The sequence below is a fragment of the Rhinopithecus bieti genome, unplaced genomic scaffold (assembly GCF_001698545.2).
Source record: "Rhinopithecus bieti isolate Rb0 unplaced genomic scaffold, ASM169854v2 scaffold_31527, whole genome shotgun sequence".
NCBI lineage: Eukaryota > Metazoa > Chordata > Mammalia > Primates > Cercopithecidae > Rhinopithecus > Rhinopithecus bieti.
In genome coordinates this window covers 1206621-1228874 of record NW_016813959.1, presented here as the reverse complement: position 1 = coordinate 1228874, position 22254 = coordinate 1206621, and the positions used below count along the sequence as shown (strand labels likewise).

General features: G+C 41.6%; 1 protein-coding gene across 6 annotated transcripts in view; it reads left to right on the top strand.

Annotated features, from left to right (window-relative positions):
* The window catches only part of CRACD (capping protein inhibiting regulator of actin dynamics), a 285912-nt gene that overhangs the window by 219774 nt on the left and 43884 nt on the right, over window positions 1–22254 (top strand). For all 6 annotated transcript variants that reach the window (XM_017849274.1, XM_017849273.1, XM_017849272.1 and 3 more), the window contains one exon: window positions 7944–8115. The gene's annotated coding sequence lies outside the window, so the exon portion shown is untranslated. The remainder of the gene's footprint in view (window positions 1–7943; window positions 8116–22254) is intronic.

Below are 22254 nucleotides of genomic sequence, written 5' to 3'. Positions count from 1 at the left end.
TGGGTCACAGAGATCACATGCTTCAAGGGCAACAAAAGATCACAAGGCAGAAGGTCAGGGTGAGATCACAAGGTCAGGGCAAAACTAGAATCACTAATGAACTTCCATGTCCTGCTGTGCATGCATTGTCATTGATAAACATCTTAACAGGGTTCAAGAGAGAGAGCTGGTCTGACTAGAATTCGCCAGGCTGGAATTTCCTAATCCTAGCAAGCCTGGGGGCGCTGCAGGAGACCAGGGCGTGTTTCATCCCTTATCTGCAACTGCATAAGGCACACACCCCCAGAGTGGCTATTTTAGAGCCCCACCCCCACCTGGATTGCATTCTTTTCCCAGGGCTGTTAATTATTAATATTCCTTACTGGGGAAAGAATTCAGCAATATTTCTCTTACCCGTTTTCGGTAATAAGAGAAATATGGCTCTGTCCTGCCTGGCTCCCAGGCAGTCAGGCCCAGTGGTTATCTCCCTTGTTCCCTGAACATCACTGTTATCCTGTTCCTTTTTCAAGGTGCCAAGATTTCATATTGTTCAAACACACATGCTTTACGGAAACAATTTGTGCAGTCTAACGCATCATTTCACAGCTGGGTCCTGAGGCAACAACATCCTCGAGGTTTATGAAAGATTGACATTAAAGAGATTAAAAGTAAAACAGGGATAGGAGATTATAAGGTATTTGATTGGAAAGTATGCCCCCTCCCCCTGTCCATGAAATCTTCACCAATTTATGTTTCAGAATTTGCAGTAAAGACCAGGGGTAAGAAAATTATAAAGTATTTAACTTGGAGAACTAACAAATGTCCATGAAATCTTCACAATTTATGTTCTTCTGTCACGGCTTCAGCAGGTCACTCTGTTCGGAGTCCGTGACTTCCCATAACAAGTATCTTCTTTCCTCCACACTTCCCCAGAAAAGAGAAAACCGTTTCTTCTTTCCTCTTGTCACTGGAAAAGCTGCCATGCTCACCTTCCCTCATGCTTCCTGGAAGTAGAGTCTCAGTCCTCAGTCTTGCCATAGCATGGCCCTGGGGAGCACAGCCTATCTGACATGTGGCCAGCTCCTCCATCGTAACGGAAATGTGCTGGGATTGTGGGGCCCAGCAAAACGCTGACAGCCACAGAGGACTTGTGCATGCCAGTGTATGTCTAGTCATTTTTCTTAGCAGTTTCTTCTCAGAAGTATTCAGATATTCCAGAGCTAAGAAAAGGATCACAAAATTCTCCTTAGTAAAATTATAGGATTCAGGCCATTGTTGTATACATGTTTGAAATCAGAAGTTGAAATAAACATTATTTAACCAAAGTAGTCCAAAATGCTTGTCAACTTATTCATCTTTACTGAGCAGTGTGCTCAGGGGTACAGAGGAGAGGGGTGTGTGTGTGTGTGTGTGTATGAAATATATGGTACCAAAGAAAAGAAAAGATGTTTGAAAGAAATAATGAAGGCTGTTTCCCAACGTGTGTTCACAGGATCCCTAGTCTCACTGGTTGTTGAGAAAGTCAAGTTTCCACGGCCAAACAAGGCTTCTGAGGCTGAAATTCCAAACAAGTTTAGGAAGCCCTGCATATCCTCTGCTCTTTTGGAGAGCAAATGTGATAAGAGCATATTAAAGACTCTGAAAGGTCCCATAGAAAACAAACAGATTTAACTTTATTTTACCTGGATTCTCAAAAATGTACTGGTACCAACCCATAGGGCACATTCTGATAAATCCCAGAGTAAGACATTTATGATGCTTAAAAGGGACTCTCATAGCACATTTCTGTTCCTCACTCGGAAGTATATCCTAGAAATCCAGTGCAGAGGAATTGGATGCTTTCATTATTTTAGGTTTAGAAACTAAAATGTAGGAATTGCATCCTTATGACAAATGGAAAATGAATCAGATTTGCTTGACTTGCCTAGTGATTTTAGTTTTAGAATCTTCTATATAAACTAGTAATTACGATGATGCAGCCATCAAATGGTATGTAATTATACCCTTGAAATAATGGATAATGATCACTTTTTTAAATGAAAAAAAAAAAAACTAAAGTAATTATTGGATGATGAAAATAAATTAATTCAATTCAGTACTTAAAAATTGAAAATTACTGTGATCCCTGAAGCAGTATAGATGCATATATAAGTACTTTCATATGGAAAATTACAACAGAAAAATGCTGAAAGATTAAGAAAATGTGGCAAACACTGCCTTTTTTCCTATAAATTCAGTCTTACAGCTTAAGATGGCAAATTTTAGAGAGGCTGGTAAGCAGATGTTTCATAGCTAGTAAAAGATGGGATCAGGATTTAAGACAAGTCCTCTTGTCTCTGGGACCCACATACTTAACCCTTAACTAGAGCTGCAGTGAGAACAAATAAATTGATAGTGACATTTCTTCCCTCCTGTCCCCTTCTTCCCACTGCCCAACCACCTAACAAAAGTAAATTTTATGTTGTTAAAGTCAAAAATGCCATCTTAAATACTACAATGTTGGAGAACACTTTGCTAAACTATACTTCTGTATGGCAGTTGTTCTGGAATAGTTCCCATTAGCATTGCAGAAGTGCTCTGTTTCACTACATTGTTAAAATTGCTTCCATCTTTTAGGCCCCATCTGTGTACCACAAAAACATTCACATCAGCAGTTGTTATTTATCAAGAAAATAGCTGCTACTGATGACCATGCACTTAAACCAGTTGATTCTGTGAAGACAAACTGCTGATACTCCCCCAGCATCATAAACTGATCATAAAATAGTTTATCTAGTGGTTGCTAATAGACACATGCTCAGGTTTTCATAATGGTCATGCAACATAGGATTGTAGAGCTTTGAGAACTTGCTTTTTTGACCTGAGAGATCTTATATTCAAGAATATCAATTGGGGAATCAAATAAGAGTATAACTCCTTCCCTAGTTTATAAAATTTTATTTCCTATTAATGTCACTTAAGTTTTGCTGCCTGAATGTAGGATGGGCTGAAATGTAATTTCTGAGTTTTTTTGTGAAGTCAATGCTAGAAAATTCATCAAGTGCCACAGTCAATAATAAAATAACCATTAAATACACTTTTAAATTTATTTAAAGATTTAAAGATATTTCTGGTGGAAAGTGTATTACTAATTTTGGAAATGAGGAAGGGGAAATTATTTTTCATAAATGAGATGTCACCAAACACTAATAAGACTTTGGAGCAGAGTTTTAACAATAGCATCTATGTTCTGAGTCCTCCTTTGAAGGGAAATTGGTGTTTGTAGTACTTAGAACCTCTTTTTTTCTTATGGTAAGAAGGATTGGTTGTTGGGTGGAGAATCCAGTTAGGTCTTACTGTTCATTTACCTTCCTGGTAATAACTAAGGCATTGCTGAAACAGCGTTCCCACGTGATTATAAGTGCATTGTCTGACACTTGGACTTTGTGCCATTTTCCAGGGTGATGCGTGTGTACTTGTGTCAAGTTATTTCCCATATTAAGTGTGACACAGAATGATAGGGTGCCTTTTTGTTAAACAGTCTTCAAGTAGGCTAGCTCTATAAATGGGCCACCTGAAGGAGGCCATTCTCTGCTACCAAAACCCTCCCAGTTCTCAGAACTAAGGCTTCCAAATGATGGCACCCTCTCCCAGCCTTTTTCTCATCCTTGTGTGTGTATTCAGCTCCTTCCGGAGCCTGTTCACTTTCTGTTTCCCCCAACAATATGACCAATGCAGCAAATAGTTTATATAGTAGATGCCACCATTCACAACAGTGAGGTGACACAGAGGACCTCATCAACCCTCCTAGCTGACGTGCAGAGATTATCTGTTGGTTAAATAGATGAGTAAACTGTTTAGAAAACTATAATTTAATATCTTTGTTTAGAGTTAACTCAAATTAAAGCTTAACTGAACATTATCAAATTCCCCTGACTTTATTTCAGTGATAAACTTTTTTTCTAATCAATAAATTCTAACATAATCTACAATTCTCTGCTTATCTCAAAAGCTGAATCTGCGGATCCAGGCTGGGATAATGATGTCATAATTGATATTCTTATAATGTTGCTATTGTATTTTGGAATATTTCTGATGAGAAATTTTGGGGTTATAGTCAAGGAACACTGTTGGGTAAAAATAGAAGCAATTGTAAAAAAAATTATTTTTAAAAAGATAGAAATTTGGGAGTTTGATATTTAGTGGGGAAAAGGCAACTGATGGAAAAATAATTTTACCTTGGAAATAAGTGGAATATAATATAAATAGCCATTTGACCACTTACCGTGATGCTGCCAAACTAGAAATCAGGCATTGTTTACATGTTTTCAGCCTCGGACAGTCGTAGAGAAAGTTTTCAATTAATAATACATCAGTCATTGCCAAAGATCAGTTATAGAATAGTGCAATAATGATACCTGGTGCCTTACAGAATGTTTTTAAATTTAAATTTTAAAAAATCAACCTTTGTAAGGACATTCTTTTAACACATGCCTAATGCTCTTGGATGATCTTCAGAAACTACTGATTATAGTTCTTAAATATTATGCATTGGAGATTTTATTGATAAGAACCTAAAGTAGCTGTCATGAAAGTCACTGGCCTATATTTACTCCTGAATAAATAACCAATGAAAAGATACAAACATTCTGAAATCAAACCCTCCATTTTTTAAAACCATGTTTAAATGATATCTCAATTGTATTAGATGATGTGTTAGGCCGTTCTTGCATTGTTATAAAGAAATTCCTGAAACTGGGTAATTTATAAAGAAAAGAGGTGGCCAGGCACGGTGGCTCATGCCTGTAATCCCAGCACTTTGGGAGGCCGAAGTGGGCAGATTAATTGAGGTCAGGAGTTGGAGATCGGCCTGGTCAACACAGTGATACCCTGTCTCTACTAAAAATATAAAAATTAGCCGGGGGATGGCGCATGCCTGTAATCCCAGCTACTCAGGAAGCTGAGGCACGAGAATTGCTTGAACCCAGAAGGCTCACAGGAGATCACAGTGAGCCAAGATAGCGCCACTGCACTCCAACCTGGGCGACAGAGTGAGATCCTGTCACAAAGTAAAAAAAAAAAAAAAGTAATTGGCCTACAGTTCTACAGACTGTACAGGAAGCATGGTGCCAACATCTGTTTGCCTTCTGTGGAGGCTTCAGGGAGCTCTACAGGGTGAAAGGCAAAGCAGGAACAGGCAAGACACATGGCAAAAGCAGGAGCAAGGTTAGGGGGAGGTGCCACACTTTTTTTTTTTGAGACAGAGTCTCGCTGTGTCACCCAGGCTGGAGTACAGTGGCATGATCTCTGCTCACTACAACCTCTCAGGTTTGAGTGATTCTTCTGCCTCAGTCTCCTAAGTAGCTGGGACTACAGGCACATGCCACCGCACCTGGCTAATTTTGTAAGTGCCATACTTTTAAGCAACCAGATCTCACAATAACTCACTCAGTATCACTAGGACAGCACCAGGCCATGAGGGATCCACCCCCATGATCCAGTCATCTCCCACCAAACCCCACTTCCAACATTGGGGATTACAATCCAACATGAGATCTAGAGGGAACAACATCCAAACTATATCACACACTTTCCTGTCTTCCAAATAATACACAGTAAAAATAATTTAACTCTTTTTTTGTATACACCTAGCACAATGCCTATGTATAACAGGCACCTCATATGTTTTAAATACCCTTTCCTTTAAATGTGATCTGACACAACATCATTTCCGGGGACCACTGATGTTGGAGGCTCTGTTTGCATCTGTACTAATGCTCCCAGACGATTGTCTTTTTCTAATTGGTTATTATTCTGTCTGCATCCTCAGCACCTTATGCCACTGCTTAGGATACAATAGTTTGAACCACTTCTTCTCTTCAAATTTTCTTTTTCTTTTTTTTATTTTTTAGAGATGGGGTCTCATATTGCCCAGGGTGGTCTTGAACTCCCGGGCTCAAATGATCCTCCCACCTCAGCCTCCCGAGTAACTGAGATTACAGGCGTGAGCCACTACATCTGGCAGCACTTCAAATTTTCTGTGACATCTCAGTAAGGCCAGAATTGAAGATCACAGAGGAAATGAGATGTCTGGCTTGTTTCCTCACTGACCTCATTTGTGTGCCTGGATTCCTCTATGGATCTGGCCGGCAGAGCTCTGGGGCCTCTGATAGTCAGCTGAGTGGAAGGTGAGGGGAGTTGTGTCTGTGCATTTTGTGCAGGTGTTTTCAGTTCTCATTGTGAGCTTCTATCTTTATTTCTCTCTCAAAACTTTTGACTCCCTCTTCAAAGATATGTTTCCTGTGATATAGGTATGCTATTTTATCTCTTCATGTCTCAGGTTCCTCATCTGTAAAATGGACATGTTAATAGTGTCAACGTAATAGGATTGTTGTGAGGATTAACTGAGTTAGTATTTATAAAGTTCTTAGAGCCGTGATACATAGTAAGGGTTAAAACATGTTTTTAGGCCAGGCCCAGTGGTTCACGCCTGTAATCCCAGGACTTTGGGAGGCCGAGGCGGGCAGATCATTTGAGGTCAGGAGTTCAAAACCAGCCTGGCCAACATGGTGAAACACCATCTCTACTAAACACACACACACACACACACAAAGTTAGCCAGGCATGGTGGCAGGCGCCTGTGATCCCAGCTACTCAGGAGGCTGAGACAGAAGAATCACTTGAACCCGGGAGGCAGAGGTTGCAGGGAGCCAAGATCGTGCCATTGCACTCCAGCTTGGGGGACAAGAGTGAAACTCCCATCTCAAAAAAAAAAAAAAAAAAATTTCTTAAAATAGTTGTCAGACCATTAGAAAAGTGGCTCTTTAAGCTTCTTAAAGAAAAAGGAAGGATCCAGGAAGATGCTGCTGCTGGTAGAGGGTGACTTACACTTTCTTTTCCAAGGAGAGAGTGGAATAATAATGTGAAGGAACTTGTATCCAAAGGCGGAGGACTGAAAGGTATTACCTAAAATACCCCTAACAAATGTTGGCAGCAATCCTAGGTCCTGACTAATGAAGTAATAAATGGGAAGATGTTCATAGCAACTCCTTTGGGGCTCTTCACAGTAGATTTTAAAAAGAGACAAGGGAAATAAACTGGAAATATATGGGGATAGAGGGAATTAGGGGGCAAAGCTTACGCCAAGAGTTGGCAGTTATATTCTGTATCTAATAAAGGCCAAAACAGAATGATCCTCAAACTGGAGATATGTAAGATAGAGATAAAAATATTAAAAAAAAAAAAACCTGTCTGACTTAAGTGTTTTTCTCAGCGTCTTCCATGGAGAAGGGCATTTGGCTATCTGCTTTGTTAAAGAAAGCAGGCACTGCCTTATTGCTTGTGCAAAGAGGTGCTGTGCTGGCCACCATGAAGCTTGAAATCTTTTCTTTATTTTTTAATTTTATTTATTTATTTATTTATTTTTTGAGACAGGGTCTCACTCTGTCGCTCAGACTGGAGTGCAGTGGTGTGATCACAGCTCACTGCAGCCTCCACTTCCTGGGCTCAATCAATCCTCCAGCCTCAGCTTCCTAAGTAGCCAAGACTAAAGGTGTACACCACCAACCCGACTAATTTTCTTATATTTTGTAGAGATGGGATCTCACTGTGTTGCCTAGGCTGGTCTCAAACTCCTGGGCTCAAATGCTTCTCCCACCTCAGCCTCCCAAAGCGTTGGGATTACAGGTATGAGCTACCATGCCCTGGCCACTTGGAACCTCTTCTTGTTCTCCCCAGATGTTTCTTGGGAGCCTGGAGGACAGAAGATTCACCATGCCTTTGGCTCGTGCTCTGCCTCACTGTGCATGGATTGCACTGGGGCTGGCTCTGACATTCCTGGCACAGGGCTTGGTTGCTCATTCAGGCTGATGGCCGCCCTTTGCCCTGTCTCCTTTGGCTGGAGGCAGCTGGGTTATAATTTGCTCCTTAGGCTTGGAAGTGCAGCCCTGCCACACTGCAGCGTGTGTTTATTTTATAATCCACAGACAAGAAGAAAGGAGGCAAATTCCAGCCCTTTAAGAAGTTGTTTGGCAAAAGGAAAAAGAAAGACCCTTCGTTGTTCTGGGCGCGGTCGGTGGGGAAGAAGAGTTACTCTCACCAGAGTGTCAGCAATGGGACCTTCTCTTCGGATGAGGAGACCCTGGAAGACAACCTAAGGTAATAACTTGCACTTTATTTTCAGATCTTTGGTGGAGTCCCGGGGTGGGGAATGGGATCCCAAAGGAGATAGGTGCTGTTTTTGGTTCCAGGAGACAAGAACAGAATCACAAACGGGGCAGGGCGTTGGGATCACTCCTGTAATCCCAACACTTTGGGAGGCCAAAGTGGGCAGATCACTTGAAGTCAGGAGTTCGAGGCCAGCCTAGGCAACATGGGAAAACCCCGTTTCTAGTAAGAAAATACAAAAAAAAAAAATTAGCCAGGTGTAGTAGTAATCCCATGCATCTGTAATCCCAGCTACTGAGGAGGATGAGGCACAAGAATCACTTGTGGAGGGAGGTGGAGGTTGCAGTGAGCTGAGATCATGTCACTGTACTCCAGCCTGGGTGACAGAGTGAAACTCTGCCTCAAAAAAAAAGGATCACAAATTGGTTCCATCTCTGGGAACGTGGAAGACTTGGTATATTCTGCATAGAGAAGTCACCTTGGGGAGTTAGCAAATGAGTCTGACCTCATTTTCTGGGAGTGCACAGGAATTGGCCATTCATTTCACTGCTCTTGTTTGTGGAAGGAGGCAACATTTCACTGGCTTGGCTCACCAGGGTTCCTCAGATTGAAGAAGACTGTATTTCCTTATGCCATTGCTTTACAAAGAGAAAGGGTGTCATAGGCTAGACTTTATACCGTTGTTGAGGATGCAGGTTGCTCAGGCACAAGTGGTCACCCTTCATACCCCTGACCATCTCTAGCAACTTCTGGAGCCTGTCTATGATGGAGCTTTTGCCTCCCTCCCTCCCTCCCTCCCTCCCTTCCTTCCTTCCTTCCTTCCTTCCACCCTTCCTCCCTCCCTCCCTCCCTCCCTCGTTTCCTCCTTCTCTCCCTCCCTTCTTCCCTCTCCCTCCCCCACTTCTCCCTTTCTTCCCTTTCTTCCTTCTTTCTTTCCCCGCCTCTTAGAACACAAACACTAAATCTGGGTGTGACAGTGTCAGGAACTCAGATAAGTAGGGTCAGGAAGTACTTTCTCACCTGAGTGCTTGGAATTGAAGTCAGAGTCAGAGCTGGTTAAACTCCGAGAATGACAGCTTACAAACCAGCTCCTCTGAGAAACCTTTTCCAACAACCCCATCTGATTTATTTGCCCTTGCCTGTGTTCTTCTAGCATCGTGTGCCTGGTTTCAGCAGAGAACTTGTCACTTTCTATGGAAATTTGATTTGCTTGTCTGTCTTTCTCACTCGACTGTCAGTTTCACGAAGTCAGGGACTAGGTTTCATTCAGCCTTGTATTACGTGCTCAAAAAAAAGTTTTCCATGAATGCCTGACCCTGTATAAGCTAAGCGGAAGGAGTAGATGGTATCATCTGTGGTATCCTCACCGTGCTTCAAGGACAGAGACAAAAATATCCTCTGTGGTGTGTGTCAGTAAGTAAATTCCAACGAACACTGCTGTTGTGTCCAAATTACAAAACCCTCAGACCAGAGGTGCACATTAAGTTTTACAGCAAATATTCAGCAACAGCATTTGTTAGTCTTGATACTGACTCTTTTCCTTGACACTTTGTGCTTATTTTCTATTGTCTTTACTCTGTAGGGTAAGAAAATCATTTAATTTGACTCAGGGAAAGATGTAACTGAAAGGGAGCACAGCTAGTGCCAACTCACTCAGCTGTTGGGATGCTGTCGCAGTGAATAGTCAAGGAGTGTGCAGTCTGAATCCATTTTGATTTTACTTCAGGTTTTCAGTTGTAAAACAAGAGTGTGAACTTTTTGGCCTCACGGTATCAGGATGGGGAACAGATAGTAAAATGAGAGTAAGTGGCAGTTTAATACAATATGAGGTCAAGTCTGGAAAGTTCTCCCTTAGAGGGACTGTTCTATGGAAACACAACCCACCCTTTTTATAGTGTAGTAGGTATAGCATAGTTTTGCCAAGTCTGATTTCATACTGAGCTGTGTTGGACTCTTACAGGAACCTGGACCCTGGAGGTTCTCTTCCCATTTAAGTCTTATATTCTGTTAACTTCTTGGGGTTTTCCTTAAGGTTTTAGGTTTTACAAAGCCTTGGGAAATTCCACATTGGATCAAATAGCTACATTTCTAATAATGTCACCTGTCCTCATTATTGACTTGTCTACAAACCTGCATTTATGAGATATGTATTATATTCTTATTAAACACTTCTTTTTATAATAAATTCATCTCATAAGTAAGGATATAAAAGGATAACCTTTGGACTATTAATTTTTTAAATGTCAATTTAAATATTTAAAAAATTAGTGGGTATATACCCAGAGGAGTATAAATCATTTTACCATAAAGCCACAGGCATGCAAATGTTCATTGCAGCACTGTTCACAATAGCAAAGACACGGAGTCAACCTAAATACCCATCAGTGACAGACTGGATAAAGAAATGTAGTGCATATGCACCATGGAATACTTTGCAGCCACAAAAAAGAACAAGATCATGTCTTCTGCAGGAACATGGATGGAACTGGAGGCTATTGTTTTTAGCAAACTAATGCAGGAACAGAAAGCCAAATACCACATGTTCTCACTTATAAGTGGGAGCTAAATGATGAGAACTCATGAACACAAGGAGGGGAACAACAGACACTGGAATCTACTTGAGTGTGGAGGGTGAGGGGAGAGAGAGGAGCAGAAAAGATAATTTACTGGGCTTAATACCTGGGTGATGAAATAATCTGTACAGCAAACCCCCGTGGCGTGAGTTTATCTACATAACAAACCTTTGTATGTACCCCTGAACCTAAAATAAAAGTTAAAAAAAAATTAGGATAGAAACACAGCACGGTGTGGTGGCAAGTGCCTTTAATCCCACCTGCTCGGGAGGCTGAGGCAGGAAGATCATTTGAGCCAGGAGTTCAAGGTTGTAATGCGCTATGATCATGTCTATGAATAGCTACTGCACTCTAGCCTGGACAACATAGAAAAAAAAAAGATAGAAGCACAGGAAAATAGAAGTAATTTTAAAATATGTATTTATCTTTTCTAGGGAATTGACAATTGCAAAGTAATTTCACCTATAAAGTAAATACTACATATGTCAATTATGGTATACCAGAGCTTCTAATTATATGCCTTATTTACAGATGGAGAAAATGAAAAATGTTGTTTTCAGAAATTCTTATTTTTAGTTCATGGTTCAATTAACAGACTGTTACTTTATGTTGTGTAATGATTCAAAAAATTTCTGTGCATTTTATTTGCTATCTCCAAAATGGACAGTTCTTACAAAAGCACAAAACTTAAAGCTCCATTAACATGATTTTGGGTAGAGGTTGCAAGAAGGTAGATTTCAGCCCAACGTGAGGGAGAATTTCCTAATTAGAACTGCCTAAAATGGGAGACTTGGCATGTCCCCAAAAGATTGAGACCAGTGAAGGTGGGATTTCTGCACTGGGTGGGAATTTATGGGAACTGAACTTTAACATCCTGTCAAACACCCAAGAATCTGTAATTCTAGAAATGTTCCCATGACCAAGAATAACTCCTTATTGATCTGCTCCTTCTGCCTGAAAATTTCCATTTCCTTTGGGTTTTAAAAGCATTCTTTTCCTTCTCTAGGTTAGAAGCCTTTATCTCTCCTAGGCTGCTGCTTTTAAATTATATATTCCTTGGGAAAAGCAAAGTAATAAAACATGATCCATTTTTAAGAATCTAATGTGATTTCTTTTCTTAATTAAACACAACTAATATTACATTTCCAAAGGTGTCTTAAAATAGTTGTTAAATTTTAAAAGAGGGAGAGGGTCATCTTGGTAAATAGGTTTGGGGAATTCTGAGCAAAAACAAATTAAATAGGATTCTTTATGTGGGACTCGACAGAACTTTTACTATGTAATGTGTCCTGTGAATCCCTAGGAAGAAGGATGTAGTATGCAGTATTTTAATATTCCTTTGGCCATAGACCCTTTTTTCACTGAGAATATCCAATGGCATGTATTAAAGCTACCACTAATTGAAGTTAATACAATGTATTCACTTTTACATAGGTGAACTAATATAATATTTACCACAACTATTTAAGATTTATATTATTATCAACAGTTCAAAGATGAGAAAACTAAGGCTAGCAAGTAATTTGCCTAAGGTCATACAGCTTATAAATCCCTGAGCCACTATTCAAGCAATAAAGAGTGCATTCTTAAGCATCCACTACCGTGCTTCTCAAGGAGGCTGCAGCCTCACTAGGGAGTTACTCATATGGCCCTGCATCATCATACTGGTCCTGAGTCACTAGGCTCAGATGTCTGCCTACCTCCAGCTGCCTGATGGAGGCTCTGTTACTTACTGGGACTCTACTTGTCCTGCTTCCATTTTCTACTGAAAACCCAGTGTTTGTTACATCATGCATAACAACAACACTTTATATTAAGTGCCAGATGTAAGCATGGTGAGATGTGAAGGGGTTCTGGAGAGGATGAGCTCACTTGGACTGGAACAGTCGGGAAAAGGTTCAGGATTGAGGAGGCCTTGACCCGGCTCCAAATGATGGGCAGGACGTGGAGTAGCTGAGAGGGAAGGCATGAACCTGTCAGATAATGGCATAAGCAGAAATTTTCATGGAAGAAGGAATATGACAAATAGAATAGGAGGGAACTTTCCAACTCTGTGAGGCTAGTGTTATCCTGATATTAAAATCAGGCAAAGATATCACAAGAAAAAAACTCCACAGGCCTATATCCTTTATGACAATAGACACAAAAATCCTTAAGAAAAAACTAATAGCCTGAATCCAACAACATGTAAGAATGATTAAGTAGCATGACCAAATGGAATTTATCCCAGGAGTGCAAGGTTGGTTTAACATACAAAAGCCAATCAATGTAATATACCATATTAATAAGATAAAGGATAAAAACCACATGATCATCTCAATAAATGCAGAAAAACTATTTGACAAGATCCAACATCCTTTCACGATTTATTAAAAAAAAAAAAATAGACAACACTGGAAATAGAAGGAAACTCCTTCAACTTGATAAAGAGCATCTGAAAAATCCACAGCTAATATCATATTTAATGATGAAAAATGAATGTGATCCCCTTAAGATCAGGAACAAAACAAGGGTTTCTTATCTCATTCCTTCTATTCAACACTGTATTCTACAGTACTATATTGTTGGCTATAGCTGGGACAATTAGAAAAGAAACAGAAATAAGAGGCATTAATCTTAGAAATGAAGAAGTAAAACTGTATTTGCAGATGCCATGATTGTATATATAGAAAGTCCTAAGGAATACACACACAGAAAGCTATTAGACTAATAAACAAGATTGTACAAGGTTATAGGATGCAAGATTGGAGTTTTTGGAATATCAATTGTATTTCCGTACTGTAGCAATTTATAATCTAAAAATGACCTTAGGAAAACAATTCCATTTACATAGCATCAAAAAGAATATACTACTTAAGAATAAGTTTAACCAAGGAAGTGAAAGACTTGTACACTAAAAATGACAAAATATCATTGAAAGAAATTAAAGAAGATTGAAATGATGGAAAGACATCCCATGTTCATGGACTGGAAAACATAATATTGTTAAGATGACAGTACTCCCCAAATTGAGCTACAGATTCCATGTGGTCCCCATCAAAATCCCAGCTGTCTTTTTTTCCCCAAAAAATTAGCAAGTGGATCCTAAAATTCATATGGAATTGCAGGGGACCCAGAATAGCCAAAACATTATTGAAAAAGGAGAACAAAGATGGAAGACTCACACTTTCTATTTAAAACACTTACTACAAAGCTACAGTAATCTAAACTGCGCGGTACTGGTGTAAGGATAGATATATAGATAATGGAATTGAATTGAGAATCCAGAAATAAGCTCTTACATTTGTGGTCAATTGATTTTCAATAAGAGTGCTAAGACAATTCAATGGGCAAAGAAGAGTTTTTCAACAAATATTTCCGAGACAATTGGGTAGCCACATGGAAAAGAATGAAATTGGACCCCTTTTTACATCATATACAAAAGTTAACTCAAAATGGATCACAGACCTAAATGTAAGAATTAAAATTATAAAACTCTTAAAAGAAAAAGTAAATTTCTATGACCTTGAATTAGGCAGTGGTTTTTTAGGTACCAAAAGCACAAGCAACAAATGGAAAAACAGAAAAGTTGGACTATGTCAAAATTAAATTTTGTGTTACAAATGATACAATCAAGAAAGTTATAAAACAATCCACAGAATGGATGGAAATATTTGTAAATCATATTCAGAATAGGTAAAAATAAAAAACAAAACTCCCACAACTCAATAATAAAATGACCTTCTCTCCCAATTTTTTAAATGGGCAAAGGATTCGAATAGACGTCACTCCACAAAAGTTATAAAAATATCAATTAACACATTAGCCATACTTGCTCAACATCATTAGCCATCAGGGAAGTGCAAATCAAAACCATAAACGAGATACTATTTCACACCCATTATGAAGGCTACAACCAAAAAGACAGACAATAACAAGTGTTAATGAAGATATGTAGGGATTGGAACCCTCACACATTGCTGGTGGGAATATAAAATATTAAAGGTTTAGGGTAATTTTTAGTCCTGATCCCATACCTTCACTTTATAAATGGGGAAAACAGGCTCAAAGAGGTGACAGTGCTATTAGTGTTAGAAATGTGACTACAATCCAAGCCTGCCCATTTTGCACATGGTAGTGCTTTTTTCTTGAATAGCCCCATTCCCCATCTCCACCTCCTTCCTTTGTCTAATTCCTCTCCATCCTTGAGTTTTCGGCACATTTGTGCCTTCCTTAGGAGAGCAAGCTTTCTCTGATTCCCTCAGCCTAGATCAGGCCCCTCCCCCTGACATTGTTCTCACAGCTTCCTTGACCTTTCCCTAAAAGTAAGCCTTGTGACTTACCATTCATTGTATTTCCAGCCTCTAACGCTGGGCCTGGCACATAGCAGGTATTCAGTAAGCATTTATTCAATGAATGAATGCATGATTATTGCTCTTCGCCATACTGACATTTCCCACTGGACAAGTCAGTGTTCATCTAATTTGGCCTCCAGTTTCCCACCTTGGTAAAGAGTATCACAGTCTCTCTGACCTGCTGAAAAAAGAGGAATCCGCAGTTAGTGTCATGAGACATCATGTCACCAGTGAAATTATGGTGAAGTGCAGGCTCCCTGCTTATCATTGTGTGCATTGATTCACCTGATCTTGCTGCTTTTCAGAGGATGAAGTCAGAAAGGACCTGTTATACTTGATTGTTTATCCTCTATCCTTAGGAACATGGAATGTGCTGAAATTGAATAGGGAATGGTGAAAAGGTGCAAAACCCATTAAATAAAAATTAGGGACTAAGCAGGAAAATCAACAGAGCTGAGCTGAAGAAGTCTAGAGAAAAAGAAGGTTGATGAATCAGTTATAGCAGGGGTCCCCAACCCCCAGGTGGTGAACCAGTACCGGTTTGTGGCCTGTTAGGAACCAGGCCGCACAGCAGGAGGTAAGTGGCAGGCAAGGGGGCGTTACTGCCTGAGCTCCACCTCCTATCAGCTCAGCAGCGGCATTAGATTCTCATGGGAGCTTGAACCCTACTGTGAACTGTGCATGTGAGGGATCTAGGTGGCATGCTTTTTTTTTTTTTTTTTTTTTTTGAGGCGGAGTTTCACTCTTGTTGCCCAGGCTGGAGTGCAGTGGCACAATCTCGGCTCACCGCAACCTCCGCCTCCCAGGTTCAAGCAGTTCTCCTGCCTCAGCCTTCCTAGTAGCTGGGATTATAGGCATGTGCCACCAGGCCCAGCTAATTTTGTATTTTTAGTAGAGACGGGGTTTCTCCATGTTGGTCAGGCTGGTCTCGAACTCCCGACCTCAGGTGATCCACCCTCCCGGCCTCCCAAAGTGCTGGGATTACAGGCGTGAGCCACTGTGCCCAGCCCGGTGGCGTGCTTTTTATGAGAGTTTAATGCCCGATAATCTGAGGTGGAACAGTTTCATCCTGAAACCATCCTCCCACCCCCTGTCCATGAAAAAAATTGTCTTCCACAAAACCAGTTCCTGGTGCTGAAAAGGTTGGGGACTGCTAAGGTATACCGATTCTTAGAGATACAATATGTTGTAAATGCAGCAGAACAGGAGCTAGGGACCTCTCGGGAAGCCAGGTGTTTCACTCGAGAGCTGTGTGACCCTAACCTAGCTAGCCCCTTCATCTCTCAGGATTACTAGAAGGACAAAAATGTACATGACATTGTGCTATCTGCAATAAAGCACTTTAAAAAGCAGGTTAGTATTAGTATTGAGATAAAGAGAATATTGATGACTACTATTTCCAGAGCATTAACCAGAGGAAAATTGATTCAAATGACAGCTACAGAGGTTTATGAAAAGATCTTTCTCCACATGGGGAAACAGAGTGGAATAAATAGCATGGAAGCCTGTGAAGTGGACTTTAGAGGCAAGTTAGAGGATCACTTGTCCTAGGTGCTATAGACACAGGACTGAACTTACAGACTGCAGTAGATGACCCTCTGGCTTCCAATTCTAAGATTCTCCCTTCGAGATTCCAAACTTTACTCCTCTTCCTTGAATTTGTATGACATACCCGGTTTCTTTTGTAATTAACAGATAATTTGGTACACTATAGCCTATCAAGTACCATATATTTTGATAGAATACCCGAGTTCTGGATGAGCCTCTAAGTCAGATAATCTGACTCCAGTTACTTCCAGCAGTTCTAGTTTGTTTGATGAGGATATTTAATTGCTCTTTAACATTTCATTTGAATGAGACTCACGAATCTATTTAGGAAGAAAACTGCTGATCAATTGCAATTGCCCCTGTTGTCATGGAAACAAGCTGAAATGGGACTATAATTATATTTCCTTATTCCTGAAGTGAATCCCTAATCATTGCCATAGTAATTACCCAATATCTATGGTCCCAAATTACATGATTCTTGTCCAAAAAAGACAAAGGATAAGGAATAGGAAGGCTGGCCTGAGGCATACATTTACTGTGCAGCTGCAGAAAGCCTTCTCCTTTTTTGGATGGGAAGAATTTCCCTCTGTAGGCTCGCACTCCACAGTTGGATGATGTCAGCAGGTCTTAGATTGTGCCCAGTGCTTAGAAGAGTGGCTTGAAAGCTGTATCAGGTGGGACGATTTCAGTTGTAACAGAAATCAGAACTACTAGCATCTTCAACAGGAATCAAGTATATTGTCTGATGGACCAGAAAGTCTGGAAGACTTTCCAGGTTCCAAGGTTGGTTGATGAAATGGCCCAGCAACATCACCAGGATCCAATCTGAGTCCCTTTTTCTCTGGCTTCCTCGGGGAGTGGCCTCTTGTCCTCAGGTTTGTTCCCTCATGGTCACAAGATGACTGTCACAGTTCCAGGTGTCACAGGAGGATGACAAAGACCACGGACAGAAAGAAGGCAGTCCCTGCCTTGTATTATTGTGAATGCGGAGAACTTTCTCAGAAATGCCTCTGCCTACTAAACTTCCCCTTGCTTTTCATTGTTCCTTTTGCATAGACGCTATCTTTAGCAGATAGTGGCACCAGACAACAGAGCTTAAAATGGAGATTGCTCTTCCTGACACCTCTCTGCTCTCCTTAGCACTAAGTGCCTAGTCGGTGGGAGACGGAGTAGCATGGCTGCAGGGCTAACTTAGTTTGTTTTCTTTCCTTTGCAACCTCTCTTTCTGCTCTGACCTTCCAATGTGCTGAGCTCCAGGCCACAGACCCAGCATACACCTCTGTCTCATCTCTCCCATTCCTCCAGATAGGTATGAGCATAGAGCACTTGGCCTGGGTTTCAGCATCCCAGGACCATGGGGTGTGACATCCTTTGCTCTCAGGCAGCAGCACATGCCACCAAGAAAGAAGGGCAGCCTCCTGGGGAGAAGTAGAATCACAATACAGGGAGTTGTGCAAGTGAGTCATCCGTCCAGGTGAGCTAGACTAGAAGAGAGAATCCAGACGCAGACCTAGAAACATAGTGTGGTAGCTGTTTTCTGGTCACTTAGCCATTAGCATCCAGTTCCCCTTCTCGAGTCAAGGTGACCCCCTGAAAGCTCCTTCCCTTTTAGGGAGTCATCTTTACCTTGCTGTGTATAGCTCTGATACGACATAGTGCCTGCTTCCTAGGACAGAAATCAAAAGGATCAGATCTTCCACCTCCATTCCCACTGCAGCCTGGCATGAGCCTGCAACCCAGCCTGGCCAATCACATGTTCTCCCTTAGGACTTTGACTTGGCAGGTGAGTCAAAGATGTAAGGAACACAACTTCTAGGAAGAGTAGTTACTGGCTCACTCTGGCCTAATGGTGGCTGTGGCTCCTGATGCCTAGGCTCTAGAACTCTCCTACCTAACTCCAGTGTTTTTCCAAGCCTGCAGTCTGGCTTCTTTTGTTCTGTGAGCCTCCACTATACTTCTAGTACATTTTCTTTAGGTTGAGTAAGACAAAGTTTCTGTTGCCTATAGCTCAGAATGGTAACTGACACATGTAGACACCAGGAAACTAGATGTGAGAGAGAAGGTTTGAAATAGAAAGTGGGAAGCAAAGCCTGGAGCAGTTCCCCGGTTTAAGTTGAAAAGAAGGCTCAAAAAGCCTTGAGAGAGGCTGAACAGCCTCCTGACTTGCCCACCATTGGCTTCTTGGAGCTTTGTGAAGTGACCTCATGGAAAACAGCCATGATCTGAACATATTCTGCATTTTCCCATAACACATCCGCATCACACTTTCCATTACCTCGGTGACCTCTCTGCAGAAAACCCACCTAGTAAACCAACTCACCCTACAGTAGTTATCATTTTCTCATCCATTGAGAATGTTTGGTGGGGCACAGCAGCTCACACCTGTGATACTAGCACTTTGGGAGGCTGAGGTGGGAGGATTCCTTGAGCCCAGGAGTTTCAGACCAGCCTGGTCAACATAGTAAGAACCCATCCTAAAGTGAAAAAAAAAACAAAACAAAAAAGCTGACAAATTTGATAATAGAAAGCACTATGGGAAAAACAGATAATAGATGTGATCCCTGACCTCATGCCACACATAGTACTGGGATGGAGATAAGATGGTATTACTATTGTCAGTAAAATCACATTGGCCAGGCACGGTGGCTCACGCCTGTAATCCCAGCACTTTGGCATGCCAAGGCAGGTGGATCGCCTGAGGTTAGGAGTTCAAGACCAGCCTAACCAACATGGTGAAACCCCATCTCTACTAAAAATGTAAAAATTAGCCAGACGTGGTGGTGGGCGCCTATAATCCCAGCTACTTGAGAGGCTGAAGCAGGAGAATTGCTTAAACCCAGAAGACAGAGGGTTGCAGTGAGCCGACACGGTGCCACTGCACTCCAGCCTGGGCTACAGAGTGAGACTCTGTCTCAAAAAAAAAAAAAAAAAAAATCACATCTGTGTTTTGCTTTACAACATGCAAAGTACTTTTATGTTCTCTCTTGTTAAAGGCTTGATTACAATAACCATAACATCAAACAGTATGAGATTCATGCAGAAGGATTCCTGAGGGACAAAAGGGAGCAAGAAAAGGTGTATGGGGTTGATAAGGTTTGAGCTGGACCTCGAAATACAGTGTATTAGTCTGTTTTCACACTGCTATAAAGAGACTGTGTGATTTATAAAGAAAAGAGGTTTAATGGACTCACAGTTCCACAAGCTTAACAGGAAGCATGGCTGGGAGGCCTCAGGAAGCTTACAGTCATGCTGGAAGGTGAAGGGGTAGCACACACATCTTACCATGGTGGAGCAGGAGAGACAAAGAGCGAAGGGGGAAGTGCCACACACTTTTCAACCATCATATCTTGTGAGAATGCACTCACTATCACAAGAACAGCATGAGGGAATCCACCCCCATGATCCAATCACCTCCCACCAGGCCGCCCCTCCAATTCAACATGAGATTTGGGCGGGGACACAAATCCAAACCACATCAGTGGGTAAGAACCGAATTGTGAGACTGGCACTGGGCAGTCCGTGCAGCAGAAGAGCCTATGCAGTAATAGAACCCAGTGATGGTATTTGAGGAACTGACAGGTCAGGTTTGCCTCTTGGGTGCTTGAAGTAGGGTGACATTAGATAATAACTTTTTTTTTTAAGAGACAGTGTCTTGCTCTGTCACAAAGGCTGGAGTGCAGTGGTGAGATCACAGCTCACTGCAGCCTCAAACTCCTGAATTCAAGCAGTCCTTCCACCTCAGCCTGCTGAGTAGCTGGGATGACAGGCACGGGCCACCACGCCCTATGAATTTTTTTTTTTTTATTTTTAGAGACAGGGTCTTGTAGTGTTGTTGCCCAGGCTGGTCTCAGACTCCTGGCCTCAAGCCATCCTCCTGCCTTGGTCTCCCAAAGCACTAGGATTATAGGTGTGAGCCACCATGCCCAGCACTGCTTACACCATTCTTAGTGTTTTACATATCATAAATTTAATTCTAATGAAAGCTCTGTGAGGTAGGTCCTATTATTATCCCCATTTAACAGTTAAGGAAACTTAGGCACCTGGAGGTTTAGAGACTTGCTGAAAGCCACACAGCTGCCAAATGGTAAAACTAGGTTTCAGAGGTAAGAACTAATCCCTGAGAGGTAAGAGGTAATCCCTACACTACACAACCTCTGTTTCATAGAGCCAGAGTAGTTTAGAGCTCTGGCATGAACAGCGTTAAATGCCAAGCAACCACTGCAGCTTTATTTGGGAGGATTTTGGCACGAGGGAAACACCAGTGGTTTCTGAGCTGGCAAATTAACTCCTTTAAGATTAATGGTAGGGGACTAGGTGCAGTGGCTCACGACTGTAATCCCAGCACTTTGGGAGGCTGAGGTGGGCAGATCACCTGAGGCCAGGAGTTTGAAACCATCCTGGCCAACATGATAAAATTCCATCTCTACTAAAAATACCAAAATTAAACGAGTGTGGTGACATGTGCCTGTAATCCCAGCTACTTGGGAGGCTGAGGCCTGAGAATCTCTGGAACTCCAGAGGTGGAAGTTGTAGTGAGCTGAGATTGTGCCACTGTATTCCAGCCTGGGCGACAGAGTGAGAGTCTGTCAAAAAAAAAAAAAAAAAAAAAAAAAAGGTTACTATAGGGTTTCAGAGAAAGCTGAATTGGAAAAGATGTAACTTGGAGATGATTTACAGATGTCAATTATATTGCAATAGGGTGGAGGTAAAAACAGGACAACAGTGACAATTATACACTCATTGATTTTCGATTGCTCTCAGGGTTCCTGCATTTATTTCCGCAGATTCCCATGAACATCTTATTGTGTGTTCAGGAACAAGTCCTCTGGCTCCCACTGCCTGCCCTGGTCAGGGTGATGAGCATCATGCCAGTGACTTCCTCTCAGATGGTCCAGGAAAACAAAGTCTGCAATGGCTTCAACATAAAAAGTAATAATAAAAGCTTCACCTGAGCAAAGGTTACAGTATGTGAGCCCTAACCATTGCTGCTGGCATGCTTATTAGCATAATCATCCTATCCATATACTATTCCAGCAAATTGTGATGACCCCTCCAGGCCTCCACTGAGTTTGCTAAGCACTTGACAACTTTAAGCACAGAAACAGGCCCTTCAAAATGCCCTGTATTTTGATGTATTTGCTGCCAAAGTGAGCCTGACAGTAGTGTTATTTGTTCTATAACAGCCTTTTATTTTCTTTTATTTTTAGAGGCAGGGCCTCTGTCACCTAGGCTGGAGTGCAGTGACGTGATCATAACTCACTGCAGCCTCGAATTCCTGGGCTCAAGCAATCTGCCTGCTTCAGCCTCCTGAGTAGCAGGGACTGCAGATGTGCAGCACTATGCCTGGCTGAATTTTTTTTTTTTTTTTTTTTTTTTTTTAGTTACAGAGTCTCACTCTGTTACCCAGGCTGGAGTGAAGTGGCACGATTTTGGCTCAGTGCAACCTCCGTCTCCTGGGTTCAAGGGATTCTTTCTTCTGTCTCAGCCTCCCGAGTAGCTGGGTTTACAGGCATGAACCACCACGCCCAGCTAGTTTTTATTTTTTTAGTAGAGGGGGTTTCACCATCTTGGCCAGGGTGGTGTTGAACTCCTGACCTCAGGCGATCTGCCCACCTCGGCCTCCCACAGTGCTGGGATTATAGGAAAGAGTCACTGTGCCCAGCCAACCTGGCAAA